We start from the raw sequence: 20,075 nt of genomic DNA, 5'->3' as shown, positions 1-20,075 counted from the left end.
CCTCGATTATCACAGAGTAGATGAACAGATATGCACCCCAAGACAAACTGCTACTTTTTCCATTTGACCATCATAAATGGTATGAAATGCTGCACTAAATTGATGGCTGTGAAATCCTTTTACCCTTGCTACAGCTTGGTCAAGCTGAGTTCAGGCTTCAGCTTGTTGCAAAATGAGCAATTTCTTTGTTGGTCAAGAAATCTGAACCTGAATATAAAAAAAACCTTGGAGCTGAGCCCAACATTCAATTACACTGTTTCCTGTAGTTTCAGTATTTTGGATTGAGCTTTCAGTCTGATGGACTGGAGTCAATTCAGACCCAACTAAACGGAAAATGCAAACCAAACATATTTCTTTCGCCTTGTATGTCTTATCCTGAAATAACCATTTGATATCACCATAGGAGAACATCAGGACAACTTGATGTTTACATACATTGTCATCTGGTCTTAAATAAAAACAATGGTAAAAAAATGAAGTGCCTTGAAAGAGCTTACACTGAACCAGATAGAGTACCTTCTACAGCACAAACTTACTGCAGTGTCTAAAAAGGTGGCTCTGGAAGTAGTTTTTTTAGCAGGCTGTGCTAGCCTGTCTAAATACTCCCTAATACACTGACACTTGCCCTTTTAGAAGCGGGCAATCAGACTTATAAAACAACGCTGCCACTTTATGCAAAGGACAACGGTGAAAAGAAATGTTCAGTTTGTTTCTTGCTTTACTTTTTATTGCCACTCACATCACTTCAGCTGTGTGCATGACACCGAGTGAATCATTTTAGGGGATTCTGACAGTTACACAATCTCACCATCATGTGATTTTAAAAAAATACAAAATAACAATCTTGGGCTGGTAGGTGTGATTGAAAGCAGAAGATAAAACCAGACATATGTCCAATTGTGTGTTGACTCACAGCTATACTATTTTGAAATGTGATTATTAGCCTTTCATTCTGAAATACATCAATGGAATCAAATATTCCAGCAATTACATTTCTCTAAACTCTGTAGCCAGTATTCTCTAACTAAATGACAGACTTAAATCTGAGTGAAAACAAGGACAAATCAGTAAATTCTGAACTAAGCTTATTTGCATTTAGGTGATTAAAATGAACTTGTTGACCTGTAGCCCATTTGGCCCGTGTATAACTTACATGTGCATTATTAAACAGTGGGGAAAGGGAAGGGGGAGGTAGTCACAGATGGTGATTAATAAATATTGACCAATAGCTCATGTGAACCCTGATGAAAGACTTTATTTGATCTGCTTGTGAATCTCCTGCAGTCCATGCAATCCATAGCTAGTCAATAACATCTTCACAATGACAACTATGCCTTTGAAGTTATTCAGTTCTTAGAAGGTGAACAAATATGTTCCCTATAGGCATCTACAACTGTATTTTACATTGGCCTAATTTGTACAGCTGGAGTACCTATCCAAGATGACACTGGCTACTCCATCATCAATGCAGATTGATACACTCTCAAATATTGACTCCTTTGCTGTGGTGAGCATATTCTTAACTAGTTCACAGCATTCATGTACAGGAGTTGACAATAAGACACACTTAGGCCTTATAGTAGCAAATAAAAATTCTTGTCAGCTTTTATACAATGTGTAGTGCATAAGTGCATATCTGTGCTTAATTCTTTGTCAGTTTAAATATCTTTGATAATTGCAACAACATTCAATGGGGTTCTAAAGAAAATAAAACATATTCACAGCAAATTAGCTCCCTTGTGCAGCTACAGTCTACTTCACTCATATTATCTCTCTGAACAGCAGTGGATAAATTGCCTATGCTTACAAATTGCATGGAAAACATTTGTAAGCCACTGGCATATTGACCTGTGGCCATTTTAAGGGATATATAATGTGAACTGGACAAATTAATAGTGATGTTTCCTACAAGGCACTCTGCACTATAAGAGAAGAGGAAGGTTCCTTTGTATGGCACTGTAGCTGGAGAGGAATAGTGAGGGAGAGGATGACAAGTGGGTGACCATCAGTTTGGGGGTGGGGGGGTGGGGGGTGCGGTGGGCGGCGGTTGGTTAAAGGAATGAGAGTGCAGTAAACTCCTGGTGGTCTACAGTTCTCTAAGCACTGGACACCTATGAATGCACACAAGGACAGTAACACAGGCAAGAGCAATCGTGAGCAACATCTCTGCAGCTTAGAAGAAGTGATTACACAATTGGAAGGAGTGATTGGGGTAGATTTTCAATGTGATGCCCAGGTGTAAAACTGCTATTGCAGATTGGCTACCCATTACAGAAAACACCTGATTTTCTTCCATTTGTTAAATGGGAGAGGGAATGAATAATATAGATGGAAAGATTAAAAAAGTGACGTAATTTCCATGATTTTATATTATGTCCTCCACAAAGTTTCATGTCCTTTACAAAATTTTTGCACTGAAAGTTGAACCTAAGACCATGTGCCAGGAAGTTCCTGGGGGCTTCACCTACTCCACCAGAGGTCTGGCAGTAACCCTGTTCCTGTGTGTAATGATGGATTTTTCCCAGACTCCTTTGCATCGATAGTAATTCCTGATCATCGAAATTTGAAACTGCAGTTTAGCATCTGCATTTTCCCTAATTTTCTTTCCTTCTGCCATGAAAGCAATGGCACAAGTTACAGTATTGTTCCATGTAAGTCAGCGACCTTCCAGTATCTCATCCAAGTGGTTATTCTTTGCAATTGGTGAGTCAAGTTTTTATTTTTTTATTTAGAGATACAGCACTGAAACAGGCCCTTCGGCCCACCGAGTCTGTGCCGACCATTAACCACCCATTTATACTAATCCTACACTAATCCCATATTCCTACCACATCCTCACCTGTCCCTATATTCCCCTACCACCTACCTACTATACTAGGGGCAATTTGTAATGGCCAATTTACCTATCAACCTGCAAGTCTTTTGGCTGTGGGAGGAAACCGGAGCACCCGGAGGAAACCCACGCAGACACAGGGAGAACTTGCAAACTCCACACAGGCAGTACCCAGAATTGAACCCGGGTCGCTGGAGCTGTGAGGCTGCGGTGCTAACCACTGCGCCACTGTGCCACCCTAAGTGTGGAATTAACAGAGCTAAGCTCGATCTGGCATCTGCACATTCAAGCATTAGTCTCTCAGTCATGGTTAATGTGTATATTCTCCTCTGTTAGGAAATTTTAATGAAAAGTAGACATGACTATAAAGCAGTGTCCTCTATTCTATGCACATTTCATTAAAATTAGTAAATTAGAAAAATGCAGTGCAAAGAGTGGAGTCTTTGCCTGGACTTTCCTCTTCTACCTTGGGCACTGGAGCATTGTCATTACTTCCTGCCTGAAATCAGCAACTTGAGCAGCACAAGGATTGAACCTGAGACTTCCCTGGTCTATTGTGACTCGGTGCATTTACTCTGTGTACCATGTAGAGAAGGGAGCATAGTGGCAGGGTGGGGTACTCTTTCAATATTCTATTCATGGTGTTATCATGCATGAATGACCAGTTCCTCCTTTCTCTCAGAATAACTTTGATATTCCACAGTCCCCACTCTTTTGAACTATTCTAAAGGGTACAATAGTCCTAGGTTAATGCCATTATAATGCTGTATTACTTGAGCACAAAATCTAGGTTGACACTCTAGTACTATACTGAAGGAGTGTTGTACTGTTGGAGATGCTGACCTTCTGATGAAACGTTAAAACCCAAGGCCCTGTCTGCTTGCTCAGGTGCACATAAAAGATCCCATGGTACTATTTCAAAGAAGAATAAGGTGTAATGAGTTCTTTATGTTGTCTGATGCAACATATATGAGATGCATGGAGTCCAGTTATGCTGAAGATCTCAAACAGGTTTATTACAGCTAAACTATTACATACAGCACAGAGCAAACTATTTACAGAACTTTCCTCTAGGTGTTACAGTTGCAGAGTGACTCTGGATTGTAGTCACATGACTGCAGCCTAATCCTTCGCTCATTAGCATACTAAGATCTTAAAGGGACATCACTCTTAAAGGCAATCATACAACACAAGGGAGTTCTCCCTGGTGTCTTGGCCAATATTTATCTCTCAGCCAACATCACTAAAATAGATTATCTGGTAATTATCACATTGCTGTTTATGTGACCTTGCTGTGTGTAAACAGATTGCTAGGTTTCCTATATTACAACAGTGACTACACTTCAAAATTACTTCATTGGCTGTAAAGCACTTTGAGACGTCCTGAGGATGTGTAAGGTGCCATATAAATGCAAATTCTTTGTTTCTTTCTTATTGCCTCATTAAAAACAGGATATTGTGTATGGAGAGGTAGCTGGAGCCAGAAGACCAGTAGGACGCCAAAGCTCTGCTTTCAGGCATGACGTGAAGGCCCTAAACATTGATTTTCACATGTGAGAGACACCAGCTAACAACAATGGGAAACGGTGACATTACCTGGGGGCAGGTGTGTGCACCGTGACAATCAGTGGCTGCAGCAGCTTGGCAGCAGTCACCAATGCCAAAAACAGTACTGCACAACGACACCTGATCTCATATGTGACATCTGTGACAGAACCTGCTTCTGTTGGATTGGTCTCTTCAGCCATCAGCAAAAGCGAAATGATCCCATCATCAATAGATTTGCTGCATGCTCATCATCTCACGCAGATGAAAAGATGCCATCGACGACATCAAAAGCAGGCAATATAACAATGTTCAGGTCAGATTTGTTTCTATTTGAAGTCAATTTTTCACCTACAAATGGATGGTTAAATAGCCAGAAGGTCGATTTGATCCTGGGTAGAGTCAGGGGACACCCGAAGCCAAGTTGAGTCAAATTGCTCAGTTGGAAGTCACTATCTCTCCTTTCATAGAGCTGAAAACTGTGAGACAAAAATGTGTTAATAGCTCCACAATGCACATTAGATCTTCAGTGCTTCCACATGAATTGAAACAGTGTAAGAAGCTGGCTATTGGCGTGTACATATTTAAGTAAGCTTAAGGTCTTAAAAGGCAAATAAATCTATATTCCAAAGGTGAATGAGCTGACAGAAAGCTTATAAACATAGTGATTTTTTGTGTCTGTCCTGATGAGTAATCATGCTGTCACTAGAACCTACATAAAGCTATAACCAAAAGAAGTCTTCCAAAGAAAGGTTATTCGATCTACTCTTGGAAACAATGATATATTATTGGGTAGGTTTTGCAAACACTTGGAGAAATCATATCACAAACCTATATAATTTTGTTAATCTGTATTTTTTTTCATAACTATCAAATGCTCTTCAATGTGGAACTATAATTCTTGTGCCATGGCAACCCATGTTCTTGTTCTCAAGCACGCCTTTACTCTTAAAAAGAAGACACAATGGTAGCCATGTTTAAAATCACAAGCTAGATGTTCGCACATATGTTAGCAATTGGGTGCATGAATAGTAGATTTATCATCGCCCTCCAAAATGCAAGACTCATCACAAAGGTAGGCTGCATGCAGTTTCCAGCTCACAAAGTATTACTCAGTTAAGAAAACACAGAAAAGACCTTTCACCTATATACAGTCGAAGAATGAGAAAAGCTTACTAGTAACATTTAAAGGTTCCATGTGCAGTCAGCAGGTTTCCCATTTAGGGGTTTATTTGTTGCATATTGTCTTACTGTCTTTCTCATGAGCTGTAAGCATTGTGCCATGCTGTAGCTGCAAGACTCTTGGATCGTTGGAATTGGCTTGGCTTGGATCTAGCTTGTCACTTCATGTTAACACAGAGCTAAGCCAGAACTAGAAGAGATTTAAGTTTAGCTCCATTTTCTCTAAGCTTGCCCAACTTTATGTAAAATTATTGCAACAGGCTAAAAGAAGCCTTCAGATTACACTGAAAGCTAGTTTTCATGTTATAGTTTTAATTTGGGGAAATAACTCAGATGAATTAATAAAATACAAATTACTGATTCAGGAAGTTTGAGTTATAATCTTATCTGAGTGATTACTTATTGACACTACACAGACTATAGCAGCAAAAACATGGTGTCAGATGAACTAATACTGAGATACTTCTCTCAGTCATTATCACAACATGAAACCCCTTCTCGTTGCAACATGTCAGGAACACTTGTAAGTTTTTAGCTACTGTACTTATATGGTATTTACCAAATCTACACATATTCCCACAACACGGCATTGGATTTTCCTGAATTAGCGATTACATCAGTGTGGCTAACCCAAAATGGTGTAATTGAACTTTCCCAAAATGAATCCATTCTCTGCATAGCCCTCATTTTATTTCATAGGATCTGTGGTAAATTTAACCAAAATCCAGGATTAGTCAAGTCTATAGTGACAATGGACCGTATCTCCAATGCAGAAGTCCTAAAGGCGACCAACAGCCCCAGCATATACACCCCACGGAGCCAGCGGCGCTTGAGATGGCTTGGCCATGTGAGCCGCATGGAAGATGGCAGGATCCCCAAGGACGCATGGTACAGCGAGCTCGTCACTGGTATCAGACCCACCGGCCGTCCATGTCTCCGCTTTAAAGACATCAGCAAACGCGACATGAAGTCCTGTGACATTGACCACAAGTCGTGGGAGTCAGTTGCCAGTAATCGCCAGAGCTGGCGGACAGCCATAAAGGCGGGGCTAAAGAGTGGTGAGTCGAAGAGACTTAGCAATTGGCAGGAACAAAGACAGAAGCACAAGGAGAGAGCCAACTGTGTAACAGCCCCGAAAACCAATTTTATCTGCAGCGCCTGTGGAAGAGTCTGTCATTCTAGAATTGGCGTTTATAGCCACTCCAGGTGCTGCTCCACAAACCACTGACCTCCTCTAGGTGCTTACCCATTGTCTCTCGAGACAAGGAGGCCAAAGAAGAAGAAGATAGTGACAATGGTGATGCATAATTCAAGCAGGAGGAATGACAAAAACTCCCCAACTCATCGAGCCAATGGTAGCCATATAAAGTGCCTGAAAATAAAACTAGCATTATATATTGGAATTCAGGGGAAGACTTCCTTTTGAGTACCAAGGGTAGCAAAATCAGGCACACATTTTTTATAGCTAGTGGGCATTCGTGTCAACAACAGTTCTTTGCCATCACATAGCAGTGCACTAGTGACTCAGGTTTTGCCTCCAAAACAAAAGCAATAAGCTCCAAGTAACACTGGCAAAGGAAACTCCTAGCAATGATGCAGTTATAAAAGCAGCAATCCCTTTGAAGTCTCTCAGTTTGTCATTTGGCTAAGCAGCCACCCATCACTGTTACTTCCTCAGCTGGGGGAAAAGTTATGACGTAGAGCACACTCACAAATGTGGGAGTTCACAATTCAAAACTGATAAATACATTTAAAAAAAAGACTAAGTAAACACGAAGAACTCAAGCACTGCCATGTACTTAAACTTAACAAAAATGTTTTCAATTTTGGTATATTTTCCAACTTGTCACTCGTTTGCTGTGTGGAAAACAGAATTCCAGCTGTCCAAAAGTAAAGCAAAAACTAATATGTAAATTGACCATCAGCTCCATGATTGAAAAAAACAATAGTGGAAATTTACAGCTCTAACTAAAAGAAATGTACAATGAAATAGGCATGCATATCTCGTAATGCTGGTGATATCTGTGACATACCATCATACTTCCCCCATATCTTTCTATTACTTCTCATTCAAGATTTAGCGAGACCTTTAGCCATGGCAGTGTGGTGTAGCAGGCAACATTCAGTTATAATTCTGACAACCTTCATTAGGATTGTATTGTGATTCGTCCTTGACTGATCCAAGTGCCTGAGGCATTATGGGACATTTTCCCGTGATAAACATGCCAAGTTGCTGTTATCACTTTGACCCTTTTCAAAATTGGAGCTATCTTGAACCCTGCATCTTAGCCATTCAGTTTGATTACTCAATTTCCATGGCACTTCCTCTTTTTTTTTACAGCTCTTGCTATTTTCAATACATATCCATCTTTTTTTTATATCACTCAATGTAACTGCACACTTTAGGAATGTTGCAATTAGATACTACATCTGATTCAAAAATTGCTTCAAAATTTATAGGGCTTCTCAGTCACTCAGTTGCTTTGTATGGTATTGAGTCATACAGACTAGGAAAGTCTCAGATCCAATCCCTGGTCCTTAATGAATTAGCTGATCTTGCCTAAGACAACACTAACACCACTATAAGTGGCTACAGTGTCCCTAAACTAAGGGAGGGAGAAAAAAAACAGCCAGGATTCCTGCTCCTGATCTCCTCCTGAAATGTGCACATGAGTGAAATGACAGTTTATAAAAGCCTGCACAGTGACATTGAGGTATCATGTAGGGACTGCAGACTACAGTCAGTGTGAGAATCACTGATGACAGGAAAATACAGTGGGGTGGCAGGGGGTAGGTGATGGGGGGGAGGTGGTGAATTGCTGTTGAAATATAAGAAATGTACCTAAAATGAATATCTGGTCGTAAAATAAATTGAACTCCATCAGCCTCTTAAGTGGTGCTGTGTTCCAAGCACTTACATTCCACCAATACTCAAAATCTTACAATGGGAGGTAAGGTAACAATGCACAAAATGTCATCAATGTACCTCCAGAGGTTGAAATAAATACAGCAGTCAGATAAAACATTCAAATTGTCTTCATGGAACAGCCTTTCAACGCACCACTAATGCTTATATACACTTTTATCCCCATTTTCTTGTCACACTAGTCAAATGCAAGCCTTCACAGTGCCCTCTATACAGGCAATATAATCAAAAATCTCCACAAAACTACAGCAGCAGTCATTGGAAAATACATGACTGACTTATTTTTGCAGTGATTTTAATGGTTGAATGACTATATTGGTATAAATCACTGTTATTGTCACTTCAGGTTTATTGTTATTCCTTTGAATGGGCAAATTAAAAGTTATAACTGTGCTCTACTTTGCCCATGCTGTTTTGAGTATAAAATTGCTAGCCTTTGCTGTCTTCCCAAACATGTACCCTTTTGGTTTCAGCAAGTATTCATCACAAAATGAAAGATTCCACTCATAAAAAAGTCCCCACTTTAGCCTTGCAGTGTATCAGATACTACATCCTTATGTTGAAATTATGACTTATTGCCTTGCTTCCCACTCTAATTCTTTGCCGACACCTCAAAATTATTTGGACTTCTTAGAGACCTCAATTTTCCCTTTCTCCTACAATCTGCAGACTTTGAAAACTTTAAAGTTGCTGTCACCTAATGCCTTCTTTTTTTAAATTGTTTTTTAGAGATACAGCACTGAAACAGGCCCTTCGGCCCACCGAGTCTGTGCCGACCAACAACCACCCATTTATACTAACCCTACAGTAATCCCATATTCCCTACCACCTCCCTACACGAGGAGCAATTTACAATGGCCAATTTACCTATCACCTGCAAGTCTTTGGCTGTGGGAGGAAACCGGAGCACCCGACGAAAACCCACACGGTCACAGGGAGAACTTGCAAACTCTGCACAGGCAGTACCCAGAATCAAACCCGGGTCCCTGGAGCTGCGAGACTGCGGTGCTAACCACTGCGCCACTGTGCCGCCCCTTCTTGATTTGTACAATTTTTTTTGCTCATCCTCTGTGGTGTCCTGCACCATGAGACTCAGCCTTTCACCTAGCATCCTTAATTTAAAAATAAAATACACAACAAGCTCTTACTGGCACTGCCAGCATTTGTAAAATTTCCGTCGCATCATGAAAGCAATATCTTTGATTTGGAAATTAAATGCAAGCAATAGTAAAGTTTGATTCAGGAACATTGTGCGGTTCAGAATTGTGGGATTCTAACATGACCTTAGTGAATAATATTTACCAGAAGGTAGTCATTTCTGAAACAGTCAGCAGTGGTGGTGAGGAGCACTACCTACCACTTCCAGATGTTAGGGAATAAGGCCACAAGGTTTTACTTTTAACTGTCTGTAAACTATCCAGTCCCTGCTGATAATCCATTTTCACATTGTTGTGAAAGAACGACTGACAAAACAGCACCTGACATTTTGCCCATTCTCCTGTGTCAGTTGCTGATTCATAGACCACATGCAGGAAAAGTAGTTTAGGCTTGATTAACTAACCTTGCTGTGCTGGAGATGGGAGACATAGATCCTGAGTTCCTTTCAGGCTGTGCAGGGAGGATAAGGCATGGTATGCTACACTAATCGCAAAAATATCAGCACAATAGAGATACAGTAACTTTGTTCATGGTCTAGACTTATCAACTTTCTGCTGCCTGAGCCTGAAACTGCAATATGCCAAGGACGCAATGGTGATGACTAATACACTTTTTTATAAAAACTACAACCGTCATTTTTCAGTACTAAAATAGTTATTTGATTTTTTTTATAAAAAGCTGCTCACAAGCTAAGCTGTCATTACAAGTAACATTATATTGAAATCCAGTATAATTAAAGATTGATGTCACATAACCTCCTCCCCCTCCCATAAAAATTGTGCAAGTGAAATTTGATGCTGTGGAAAACTTTTAATTGAGACACAACTTTGGTGACGAAATTTCTCCTTTTATCTGAAGGGTGCGACTCCCTCTTTTATTAAAAAATGGAGAATGCCTATGTTTTCCTACAATTGGCCAATTGCGAATGAAATTAAATCCACTGTTCCCACAATTTTTATTAAAGACTCATTAATTATGAAGAAAAACAGACATTCTCATTTTTTTTGTTAAAAGAGGAAGTTCAAGTCATTACCAGAACCACAGTGACTGAAATTAAATTCCATTTTTACTACATGGGATTATTGAATTACAACTGAAAAACAGTCAGATTGGGGTAGAGATTAGACTTTGTTACAGCTGTTTAATGCTGTAAAACAGATCCTTTGTGAGCCAGTTTTGGGCACTAAAATCCTGTGCCTCAGGCCACCTGAAAAATATCTAATCCAATATTAACGTATCCAAGGTGGCTGCCTAAAACAGGTGTTCAGCATATGCTAATGAGGGGTCGAACACCTGTTTTAGGATCCCTTTCTCCCTTTGGGAAATCGGGCTTCTGTGGTCAAATGTCACTTGTGTAATTTTTCTGGCATGGATGCAACCTAGCAAGAGGTTGCCGCCAAAAAGGTGAGTAAAATTTGTTTTTAAAGTATGGCCTCTCTTCCATTCTGATTTGCTCCACCATCACTTAACTGAGTGCCAATCCTGGTGAGTCAGGTGGCCCAAAATTGGATCCACTGACACGGGTGAGATGCCTCTGTAGACGCAACTGGTGCTGGTAGCTTGCCCGAAATAGTAAAGTGAGTTCTCTTTTGTTGTGTCCAGAAATGGGTGCAAACCAATTTATCCCCCATTGTATTTAAGCATGCATGTCCATTAAAGTAAAACTTTAGTACATGAATAAGAAGAAGGCGCTGTTATGCTGACATAAGTGGTATGTACTTAGTTTGTACTGTTCCATACTGTAAAGGTATGGGGTGCTGGGGCCATTTTAGTGGGACATGTGTGCTGGATGAAGTAGGTATACAAGATTCTTTTGGAATGTATTCACTCCAGAGCATTGTGTTATGACCAGGTGAGAAAAGGGTCTGGGGTTCCCTCTCAGCCTTTTCCTGGTTTAGCCGTAACAGGGTGTATTTTTTAAAACAATGTGTTTTTAGCTCTCCCTCAGTGAATCCTTGTTCACTGCTCTCCAATTGTAATGGTAAAAAAATCAACCATACAGGTTTTCTTAGATTTAAACAAGAAAGATGTAAGTTTATTAAATTTAAAGTTCTAATTCGGTTAAAATTACTAAAAATACATGACGCGACTATGCTAGCATGCATACGCAATAAACACACACGTATATAGAGACAGAAAAGGAGAAAGAACCAAGGGGAAAGGTTTGAAGCAATAGCTTCGATGTAAAGTCTTTGATTGCGGTTTAATCTTGCCATTTCATTGGGGCCCAGTGCATACTTTCAAGCTTGTTTCGATGGTTTTCTGTCTTGAGGCTTAGTTTCTTCCGTGGGTCCCTGTCTTTGCATGACGGGGAGAGAGAGGGAGGCAGGAAGATGCTGTCTTCTTAAAATCCAGTTGCAATCTCTGCTTTTCGTGTGAGAGAGAGAGAGAGACAGGGAGAGATGCTCTCTCTTCAGGTTCTGTTGCAGTCTGTCTTATTCTGCGTGGCACAATTCAAACCAAACCTGGGCCAGCAGGCCAGTCATGTGATTAGCTCCTTTTTTGGAACAACCTGCCTGGCGAGGTTTTGTGGATTCTTTCAATCTTAGTAGACATCCTCAGTAGGGGGGCTGAAATGCTGACTTTTACACATTCAATGTCTTTTGATCAAAAATCTATTTGGTTAATTGAATCAGGGAGCAGTTCCATTGTCTTCTCCAGGCAACTGTCTTTTAGAATGCAAACCTTTCCAGCCACTGTCCTTTTAGAATGCAGGTGCAGCCATGTTTTCAGTCCAGTAAGCGTTTAAAATTAATGTTCCATATGACAAAATTAATATGCCTCATTCTTGGCAGGTGTGGTTTTCCTCACAATTGTTAATATTGTTTATGATTTTGTTTTCCCACTCACTGTTGAGTATTTGCTAAAAGGTAAAAAGAAACAATGAATTAAATTTACTGATGTCTCTACATTATATGCCTCCTTTAACCATGAGATGAATTTTACCAGCCCCCCCAATGTTGGGGTTCACGGTGGGGGGGCCCGGAAAATGCCTCTGGAAGAGGTCTGCCATGGGTCTCGATGCCAGGAAGGCCCCTTCCCATATTATCAGCAGCAGCGAGGTCTTACGGCAGCCTCCCCGCTGCTCGGCAGCGGAAGTAGGATTTGAATATTTAAATTGATGGAAATTAAAGAATTGATGACCTACCTGCTCCTGTCGGCCATCCCGCTGCCATATTCCGGTTGGTTGCCAGGACTCACGTGCCTTGGTGGCACACTGGTTGGAAGGAGAGAGCAGGTAAGTTTTCAGGGCCGGAGGTTGGAGGGAGCAGGTAAAACTATTGTGATTGGTGGAGGGGATGGTGGGAAGGGGTTGAAGGTGAAAGTTAATAAACTTTGGTTGGGGGGTGGTAGGTCACGATCACAAGGTAAGTATTTTTGAGGGGTAGAGGGCGATTAATAAATTGTTTAGTTATAGGGGGTGTGGGAGAGGGGCTTGAATTATTTATTAGCTTTTCACTTTAATTTTGTCATGGATATAACTTTAAACATTGAAATTAAATGTAAGGGCTGGAAGCCCTTTAAAAATGTCATCTCCATTGCCGGGGGTGGAGCGCCCACCCCCTCCATGTCATCGGGGGTGTGGGGGTGTGTGGGGCAGACCGCCCTGTTCATGTAAATGAACCACCACATATAATATCGTGGCAGTCCTGTGGAGTAAAGGCCATGTGTGCGGGCCAACATCTTAGAAGCTCATCACCCATGGTATAATTCAACAGCCCCTACAATAAACATATGATCTAAATACATATGGGACATCTACCAGTTGAAGTGAGTAATGTACAGGGTATGCAAATAGCTGGAGATATGTAGCCACCTCCTATTGGCTCACCTCCCACCCACCGGAAGGCTCTACAACCAAACCATCTCCAGAGGAGATACTTGCGACAATGCTCATAAGTACATGTTAATGCAGGAAATATTATAGTAATCCCATATTCCCTACCACCTATCTACATTAGGGGCAATTTACAATGGCCAATTTACCTATCACCTGCAAGTCTTTGGCGGTGGGAGAAAACCGGAGCACCCGACGAAAACCCACGCGGTCACAGGGAGAACTTGCAAACTCTGCACAGGCAGTACCCAGAATTGAACCTGGGTCCCTGGAGCTGTGAGGCTGTGGTGCTAACCACTGCACCGCCCCTAAAATACATGTGGTAACTGCTGGAATCCTGAACCAATCATCATGTCTGGCCAAGTATTGAAGAAAGCACGAGAAATGTAAATGACCATTTCAATGTTAATGGCTCCCCCTCCTCAACAAGTTGGGCTAACAATGACTTTGCAGACATGGAGATTCCAGACTCAAACTCAGAATAATGGGTGTGAAAAAGCACCACTTTATCAAGGTGGCATAGGGATGTACAATATCCAAACCCATTGTCTAACAATGGGCACTCCATCAAACACCACTTATGAAAATTCAGTGTGTGAGAAACTGGGGTCTCCTGACAGACACCAAGTTTCTGATAAGGCGTTTGTAATGAGATATTTTCTGTGCAGAAAGGCAGAAAATCAAAAACCAGAAGGGAGACCCATCTCAGCAAGAAAAAGGACCCTGCCAGAATACCATCTTTAAACTACATAGCAGCAGAAATGACAGATGACCTTGAATCTCCCTACCCAAGAAATTGTAACAGGATTTCTGCCATTAAAGTGTGACTGAGATCCAACCAAAGCAGTCCGCAGCAAAGCATCTGTCCACCCGACATTTTCCAAAGTCTAACGTCAGTGAACCATGAAAAAGGAAAAACAGGCCTGCACCGATTTTAAATCTTCCTCCCAGGGAAAGAAATAAGGATTCATAACAAACTCCTTTTTAAAAAAAACATCAGATATAAATGCATGCTACCTTTTAATCTCTATCTTATCTTGTGTGCATGAAACGGTGAAGTTGTGAATATTTTCAGGTATTGTTTAATAAACAATTATCTCCTTTAAACATGTGAGAAAACCAGTCATTTGTCTGTTCTTTGACCATTAAAATGCCCAGGGGATAAAACACATTTCTAATAAAAACGTGTCTGCGGTCAGTTGAGGGGTGAAAAAAGGAAACCGTTCCTATCATTTCCCACCTTTCCATAACACCATCAACATACCCACAGTGCCCCCTGATCCCAGCACTTCTAAGTCTGATTTATAGAACTATATAGTTATGTATGACCTTCTATGCATTTTCCTGCAAGTCTTGTACTATTTCATGTCTTGACTCAGTGGTAGCACTCTTGCCACTCCAGAGATTTGAGCACATAATCCAAGTAGACACTCCAGTGCAGTCTTTCAGATAAGGTGTTAAATCGAGGCGCTGTCTGCCTTCTCAGGTGGACATAAAAGATCCCCTGGCACAATTTGAAGAATAGCAGGTGAGTTCTCCCTGGTGCCCTGGCTAATATTTATCCCTCAACCAGCATTACTGAAACAGATTATCAGGTCATCATCTCATAACTGTTTGTCGGACCTTGTTGTGTGCAAATTGACTGCTGCGTTTCCTATATTACACCAGTGTCTATGCTTCAAACAGTACTTCATTGGATGTAAAGCACCTTGGATATCAGGACGTCATGAAAGGCATCATATAAATGCAAGTTTTTTTCTGTATAACATTATATCCTGGGAGTATGTATGAAATGAAAAAGTGGGAAAAATAGCAAAATAAAAATCTTCTTCTCTCTTATGCTTCAGCTTTCCCCGACTCTGCTGCAGCTGGTGCAACATGCAATAATACAGTTTTATGGGAACTAGCTGTGTCCAGCAGTCCACCCAAATGGCTATTCATCACTTGTGATACTAGACTGGGGGTTCTGACAGGCCATTTGACCATCTACAGGTACCACAGTGCAACTCAACCCCGCCCTCATATAACATTCATACAAAACACTTTCCAGAAACTGGAAATCAGGATTGGAAGTTATGGCTATGTTTGTTTCTTTAGCCCAGTGCTAATGAGAGCAATTGTACTGAATATGACCAGCAGACTCCGCATAGACTGGAATCTGAACCTGAGGACTTTCGAGCATTTTGAGGTTTCATGAATTATTTCATTTTTACAAAGTAACACCAATTTTGGTGCATCCCAGGGTAACTAAATTTCAGGATAAGTTCAGCGACTGGCATTCATTTGTTCTTCTGACAACACTGCAATGTGGGTGAAGCTCAATGTGCGGACAGTGCCGAAAGTAAAGAGAAGAGTGTGTGGACAGTGCAGAATGTGAAGAGCACGGTGTGTGGATGGTGCAGAGTGTAAAGAGCACTGTGTGCAGACAGTGCAGAATGTGAAGAGCACAGTGTGTAGACAGTGCAAAATATATAGAGCACAGTGTATGGACGGTGCAAACTGTGAAGAGCACAGGGTCTAGAGAGTGCAGAGTGTGAAGAGGAAAACGTGCAGACAGTGCAGAATGTGATGAACACTTTGTGTGGACAATGCAGAATGGGATGAGCAAAGTGTGTCAACACTGCAGAATGTGAAGAGTACAGTGTGTGGACAGTGCAGAATGTAAAGCGCACAGTGTGTAGACTGCAGAATGTGAAGAGTACAGTGTGTGGACGGTTCACAATGTAAGAGCACAGTGCGTGTGGACAGTGCAGAATGTAAAAAGCACAGTGTGTGGTCAGTGCAGAGTGTGAAGAGCACAGTGTGTGGACAACGCAGATTGTGATGAAAACTGTCTGTGGACGGTGCAGAATGGGAAGAGCACAGTGTGTGGACAGTGCAGAACATGAAGAGATCAGTGTGTGGACAGTGCAGAGTGTGAAGAGCACAGTGTGCAGACAGTGCAGAATGAAAAGAGCATAGTGTGTGGACAGTGCAAAATGTGATGAACACTGTCTGGACGGTGCAGAATGGGAGGAGCACTGTGTGTGGACAGTGCAGAATGTGAAGAGCACAATGTGTAGACAGTGCAGAGTGTGAAGAGCACAGTGCATGAGGGCAGTGCAGAATGTAAAAAGCACAGTCTGTGGACAGTGCAGAATGTGAAGAACACAGTGTGTGGACATTGCATAATGTGATGAGAACACTGTAAGGAGAGTGCAGAATGTGAAGAGCACAGTGTGTGGACAGTGCAGAATTTAAAGAGCACAGTCTGTCAACAGTGCCGGATGTGAAGAGCACAGTGCGTGGACAGTGCAGAATAAGAAGAGCACCGTATTCCGACAGTGCTCAATATCAAGAGCACAGTGTGTCAACAGTGACGAATGTAAAGAGCACAGAGTGTAGACAGTACAGATTGCAAAGAGCACAGTGTGTGGACAGTGCAGAATGTGAAGAGCACAGTGTGTGGACAGTGCAGAATGTGAAGAGCACAGTGTGTGTAAACATGCAAAATGTGAAAAGCACACTGTGTGGACAGTGCAGATTGTGAAGAGAACAGTGTGTAGACAGTGCAGAATGTGAAGAGCACAGTGTGTGGACAGTGCAGAATGTGAAGAGCACAGTGTGTGGACAGTGCAGAATGTGAAGAGCACAGTGTGTAGACAGTGCAGATTGTGAAGAGCACAGTGTGTGGACAGTGCAGAATGTGAAGAGCACAGTGTGTAGACAGTGCAGATTGTAAAGAGCACAGTGTGTGGACAGTGCAGATTGTAAAGAGCACAGTGTGTGGACAGTGCAGAATGTGAAGAGCACAGTGTGTGGACAGTGCAGATTGTAAAGAGCACAGTGTGTGGACAGTGCAGAATGTGAAGAGCACAGTGTGTAGACAGTGCAGATTGTAAAGAGCACAGTGTGTGGACAGTGCAGAATGTGAAGAGCACAGTGTGTGGACAGTGCAGAATGTGAAGAGCACAGTGTGTGGACAGTGCAGATTGTGAAGAGCACAGTGTGTAGACAGTGCAGAACGTGAAGAGCACAGTGTGTGGACAGTGCAGAATGTGAAGAGCACAGTGTGTAGACAGTGCAGAATGGGAAGAGCACAGTGTGTGGACAGTGCAGAATGTGAAGAGCACAGTGTGTGGACAGTGCAGATTGTAAAGAGCACAGTGTGTGCACAGTGCAGATTGTAAAGAGCACAGTGTGTGGAAAGTGCAGAATGTGAAGAGCACAGTATGTGCACAGTGCAGATTGTAAAGAGCACAGTGTGTGGAAAGTGCAGAATGTGAAGAGCACAGTGTGTGGACAGTGCAGAATGTGAAGAGCACAGTGTGTAGACAGTGCAGATTGTAAAGAGCACAGTGTGTAGACATTGCAGAAAATGAAAAGCCGAGAGTCTGGACAGTCCAGTGTGTGACGGGCACAGTGTGTAGACAGTGCAGATTGTGAAGAGCACAGTGTGTGGACAGTGCAGAATGTGAAGAGCACAGTGTGTAGACAGTGCAGATTGTAAAGAGCACAGTGTGTGGACAGTGCAGATTGTAAAGAGCACAGTGTGTGGACAGTGCAGAATGTGAAGAGCACAGTGTGTGGACAGTGCAGAATGTGAAGAGCACAGTGTGTGGACAGTGCAGAATGTGAAGAGCACAGTGTGTGGACAGTGCAGATTGTGAAGAGCACAGTGTGTAGACAGTGCAGAACGTGAAGAGCACAGTGTGTGGACAGTGCAGAATGTGAAGGGCACAGTGTGTAGACAGTGCAGATTGTAAAGAGCACAGTGTGTGGACAGTGCAGAATGTGAAGAGCACAGTGTGTGGACAGTGCAGAATGTGAAGAGCACAGTGTGTGGACAGTGCAGATTGTAAAGAGCACAGTGTGTGCACAGTGCAGATTGTAAAGAGCACAGTGTGTGGAAAGTGCAGAATGTGCAGAGCACAGTGTGTGCACAGTGCAGATTGTAAAGAGCACAGTGTGTGGAAAGTGCAGAAAATGTGAAGCCAAGAGTCTGGACAGTCCAGTGTGTGGCGGGCACAGTGTGCAGACTGTGCAGAATGTAAAGAGGAAAGTATGTGGACAGTGCAGAATGTGAAGAGCACAGTGTGTAGACAGTGCAGAATGTGAAGAGCACAGTGTGTGGACAGTGCAGAATGTGAGGAGCACAGAGCGTGGACAGTGCAGATTGTGAAGAGCACAGTGTGTGGACAGTGCCGAGTGTAAAGAGCACAGAGCATGGGCAGTGCAGAATGTGAACAGCACATTGTGTGAACAGTGCAGAATGTAAAAAGCACAGTGTGTGGAGAGTGCAGAGTGTAAAGTGTACAGTATGTGGACAGTGCATAATGTGCAGAAAACAGTGTCAGCACAGTGTAGAAGTTGAAGAGCACAGTCTGTAGAGTGTGCAGAATGTCAAGAGCACAGTGGGTAGACAGTGCAGATTGTGAAGAGCACAGAGTGTGGAGAGTGCAGAGTGTGAAGAACACAGTGTGTGGACAGTGCAGAATGTGCAGAGCACAGTGTGTGGACAGTGCAGATTGTGAACAGCACAGTGTGTAGACATTGCAGAAAATGAAAAGCCGAGAGTCTGGACAGTCCAGTGTGTGGCGGGCACAGTGCGCAGACTGTGCAGAATGTAAAGAGGAAAGTATGTGCACAGTGCAGAATGTGAAGAGCACAGTGTGTAGACAGTGCAGATTGTAAAGAGCACAGTGTGTGGACAGTGCAGAATGTGAAGAGCACAGTGTGAGGACAGTGCAGATTGTGAAGAGCACAGTGTGTGGACAGTGCCGAGTGTAAAGAGCACAGAGCATGGGCAGCGCAGAATGTGAACAGCACATTGTGTGGACAGTGCAGAATGTAAAAAGCACAGTGTGTGGAGAGTGCAGAGTGTAAAGTGTACAGTACGTGGACAGTGCATAATGTGCAGAAAACAGTGTCAGCACAGTGTAGAAGTTGAAGAGCACAGTCTGTAGAGTGTGCAGAATGTGAAGAGCACAGTGTGTAGACAGTGCAGATTGTGAAGAGCACAGAGTGTGGAGAGTGCAGAGTTTGAAGAACACAGTGTGTGGACAGTGCAGAATGTGAAGAGCACAGTGGGTAGACAGTGCAGATAAGAGCACAGTGTGTGGAGAGTGCAGAATGTAAAAAGCAGAGTGTGTGGACAGTGCAGAATGTGAAGAGTACAGTCTGTGGACAGTGCAGAATGTGAAGAGCACAGTGTGAGGACAGTGCAGAATGTAACGAGCACAGTGTGAAGACAGTGCAGAATGTAAAGAGCACTGTGTGTGGACAGTGGACAGTGCAAAGTGGACACTACGTGGACAGTGCACAGTGTGAAGAGCATGGTGTGTGGTCAGTGCAGAGTGTGAAGAGCACAGTGTCTGGACAGTGCAGAATGTGAAAAGCACAATGTGTCGACAGTGCAGACTGTGAAGAGCAGAGCGTGTGGACTGTGCAGAGTGTCAAGAGCACAGTGCGTGGACAGTGCAGACTGTGAAGACCACAGTGTCTGGACAGTGCAGAATGTAAAAAGCAGAGTGTGTCGACAGTGCAGAATGTGAAGAGCAGAGTGTGTGGACAGTGCAGAATGTAAAAGACACAGTGTGTGGACAGTGCAGACT

This window comes from Heterodontus francisci, chromosome 7 (assembly GCF_036365525.1).
Source record: "Heterodontus francisci isolate sHetFra1 chromosome 7, sHetFra1.hap1, whole genome shotgun sequence".
Taxonomy (NCBI): domain Eukaryota; kingdom Metazoa; phylum Chordata; class Chondrichthyes; order Heterodontiformes; family Heterodontidae; genus Heterodontus; species Heterodontus francisci.
The sequence above is the reverse complement of the archived record's forward strand: the minus strand, read 5'-3'. Positions refer to the sequence as shown.